Consider the following 3,684-nt stretch of genomic DNA (forward strand, 5'->3'; position numbering starts at 1 on the left):
ACCCTGGCCCAGTTCACCATCGCGCTGGAAGACATGCGCGATCTGGGCCCAGCCGCCGCCTCCGGGGAGCCCGCCGGGGGGAGCAACAGCGCTGACCCTGAGGAGCCTGGGGAGGCCCAGGTACGGGGAGGGGGAGGGGCATTGAGGGACCTGGGCCAAGGCTTAGGAGTCTGGCGCCCCGGACTGGGGGAGGCACAGGCAGAGACGCTGGGGCCCAGCCTGCCTGGCTGTGGGGCTGGGGACTCAGTGATCAGTGATGGTGGCAGGGAGATGGAGGGTGTGTGAGAAGTCCTGGGTGTGAGAAGTCCAGGGGTGATGTGGCTAGCAAGATGCTGAGGTTTGGTGCCACCAGAATGCAAACTGGGGATGGCAGAAGGGCTGGCAAGCTCAGCTGGGTAGCAGGCCTGCACCCTGAGACCCAGCAGTGCTTGGCAGTCCTGTGCTGAGCGCCGATACAGGTCAGCCTGGAGGCTGAGGCTGTCACCAGGGTACCCTGGGTCCACAGGCTTTTGCCAGTCTCTGTCTCAGGATGAACGTATGTGCTGGGGGCTAAGAGCAGTCAGTTTTGCTCCCCTCCTTGCCATCCTCTCCCTGGAGTCACTGGGCCTGGGAGGTGTCATGCTGGGGTGGCAGGGATGGTGTCCCCATTTCTGGCTCAGTGTGTGCTCCCCTGCGGGGGAGGGGGAGACGTCTCTGTGCTTTGTGTGCCTCTCTGGGCCTGGACTCTGATTGTTCACTCTCCTGGGCTCCAGTGGGGGCTGTGGTTTTGTCCTCCTCCCTGTGCTGCATTGTGTGTTTCTCTAAGGACCTGGATGCATTCTTTCTCTTTGTGGGGTGTCTGGCCTTACGGCTCTCTGTACACATGTCTGCGTCTTCATGCCGCATATGTAGGAGTCTCGGGCTTTGGGTCATGACGTCCCAGTTATACTGGTAGGAGAGCCCCCCCGCCCTGTCCTCCTGCTGTATCCCTTGGGCCCCACGTCCCCTCCCCCTTCAGTGCCCCGTGTAGTGAAGGTCTGGGGTTGGGGCTGCTGAGGGGTGAGAGGCTCTGGGGGAGGCTGGACCTACAGGGCTGTCCCGCCCAGAACAGGTGTGCCTGCTGATCTGGTTGACAGCTGCACTGCCTGTCCCCTGCTTCCCCTGGCCCCCACTGATACTCACACCCGTGTCTGGGCACGTGCGGAAGGGGCGCTCAATGCAGTGACAGGGAGCTGGCCTTGTTTTCCGTACCTCTACCTGACAGCTGAGTGACGGCCTGCTGTGCTTTTGAGCAGGGAGGAGGCTGGAAAGGCGGCTGTTGCAGCGTCAGCCTTGCTGCATGAGTTACTAAACCCAGCTCTGGGCCATCAGGCCCAGTGCCCGCCCTGCCTCCCTCAGGAGGCCTCCCTGCTCATGACCCTCACTGCTGGGCCTGGGGAAGTGCTGGAGGAGGGGGCTGTGCCACCCAGGGCCGAGTCTGGCCTGATCCTACAGGGAGACGGATGTAGATAAGCAGCCTTGCCGAGACACAGTGAGGATGGTCCTTAAAGACCCAGTGTGTGCAGAGAGCTGCCCTGCTCCTCAGGTCCTCGCTTTCCCAGCACTGGGAGGGAGGTGTTATTTGTTCCATTTCATAGAGGAAAATGTAGAAGTCCAGGTGGTTAGGTGACCACCCACAGTCACACAGCTGGGAAGGGCCAGGCTGGGGACCCTGTGGCTCATGGCTGGCTGGGCAGTCTGAGTGAGAACTCCGAGTTCTTGGGCCCTAAGACTTAGCATGAGGTGACTGAAGAGACTCGCTTACCCACTCTGCCAGTCACTGGCTGTGTGACCTCTGACAAGTCAGGCCACTTCTCTGACTTGACTTCCTCATCTCTGTATTGGCGATGATATGTCCTGTCATAGAGCTGTGAGTGTGAGGCTGAAGTGAGGCCACATCTGTGACACGCTGAGGTGTTTCCCTGCAGGAGGTTGGGCATCTGGGCCTTTCCTTGGGAGGCCCTTCTGGCCCTTGATGCCCTCCCTCCCAAGCTTTCATCCTCGACGGGCCTAGGTGGTGCTGCCTCCTACTGGAAGCTGCCCTGGTTTTTTAAGGCCTCAGAAGCACTATCATAGGTGGTCTGGCTGTAGCTGGGGGCTCTGAGACAGAATCCAGTGCCTTCTTACCCATCAGAGCACAGCGCTGAGGAGGGGGCAAGCTAGCCTCTTCCCCTCCCCCTAGGGGGTGTTATTCACACCCCCACCCCGAGTTCCTAGCATAGAGGCCTGCTTTTTAAAGTATGCCTTGTGGTAGTACAGACTTGGGGACAGGCCTGACCTCTAAGTCCCTGAGTCAGAGGGAGGGGGGCACCTGCGGTGTCTACGAGCAGAGGGGTGAGCAGTGGCTGAATCAGGCCGACTGGGCAAGCCCAGTGCTTAGGCCACTCAGCAGACACAGACTGGTGCACAGTAGTGATCAGCCCTGCTCCACCGGCTGAGTCCCAACCCTGAGAGGCTCCTGGGGTGGGGACTAGAGGGAGGCCACAGACACAGACACTCACCATGGCATCGTCACACACGAAGAGCATCCATGCTGACTGGCAGGCCTTCATGGCTGGAGCCCAAGCTCCTGTTGAGGCCAAACTGAGGACTGACTGGGAAGGAGAGTGGTGAGGGGAGAATAAGCCCTAGAGATCTGGGGCCCAGCGGAGTTGGGACTTGGCTTAGGACCACTCCAGGAGCTTGGAGGAGGAGACCTCGAGTGGAGTCCTTGCCTGGGGAGAGAAGCTCTTAGAGCTGTGCCATCTGGGAAGGCTTCCTGGAGGAGGAATGGGCCAGAGGCATAGGAACTGGTGGCAAGGGGCAGGGGAGCTGAGTCCCAGGATGGAAAACAGAGAGGGCATCCCTAAACTGACTTCCAGAAAAACCTTGCCAGAGAACAGGGACTGCCCTGGCAGGGATGTGCACCTTCCCCTGAGAGGGTATGGGTGTGAGTCTCCATAATGCAGATCATCAGAGCCTCGGAATGGAGATATCGCTGCCTGGATCTCCTTAAAATGGGAAGAATAATCACACATACCTCACAGGATGGTCAGAAGGAGAAAATAGTGCACGACATTTAGAATAGTGCCAGGCATGGAGTAAGGCTCAGTTAACCTCTTTCACTGAGTGAACCAGGACCCAGCCTTGTCTGAGAGGGGCTGAGCCCTGCCCCTGCCTTGCTGCGTGACATTTAGCACTGCCCTTACCTCTCTGGGCCACCTTTTCTTTATTGTAGCAGGAGGTGACAGTTTTGACTTTCTGGGATGATATGAAGCCCTGGGTAGGGACTGACCCCATAGTACTCAGTCCAGAGGTGGGTTTTTCGGAGTTGGCAGCTGGAGTAGGGGTAGCCTGGAGGCATTGCCCTTCGCAAATGTGAGAAGCTATTGACTTTCTTGAGTCCTTTTCAGGAGTCCAACAGGGGAGCCAAGAAGTAAACAGGAGATCTCCAAAGCTGCCAATAGGCCTGGAGAGGGGAGCGGAGAGATGAGAGTTGAGGAGCGCGGTCTGGGGAGGCAGGCTGGGAGTTGCAGGGACAGGTACTGTCTGCAGGGGGAGCACGCGAGCACAGACCTGGAGAGTGGAGGTCCAAGGTGCTTTGGGGAGGACAGACCTTGAAGACCTAGGAGAGGGCATGGGTGGGCTCTCTGGGCCCCTGTGACTGCAGGTGGCACGTGTGAAAGG

The 3,684-nt window shown here is 59.0% G+C and overlaps 1 protein-coding gene across 1 annotated transcript in view; it reads left to right on the forward strand.

The window, feature by feature from the left end:
• The window catches only part of ARHGEF17 (Rho guanine nucleotide exchange factor (GEF) 17), a 78,174-nt gene that overhangs the window by 36,821 nt on the left and 37,669 nt on the right, over window positions 1-3,684 (forward strand). The gene's annotated exons all lie outside the window — the stretch shown is intronic.

Source organism: Bison bison, unplaced genomic scaffold, assembly GCF_000754665.1.
Source record: "Bison bison bison isolate TAMUID 2011002044 unplaced genomic scaffold, Bison_UMD1.0 scf7180017864284, whole genome shotgun sequence".
Taxonomy (NCBI): Eukaryota; Metazoa; Chordata; class Mammalia; order Artiodactyla; family Bovidae; genus Bison; species Bison bison.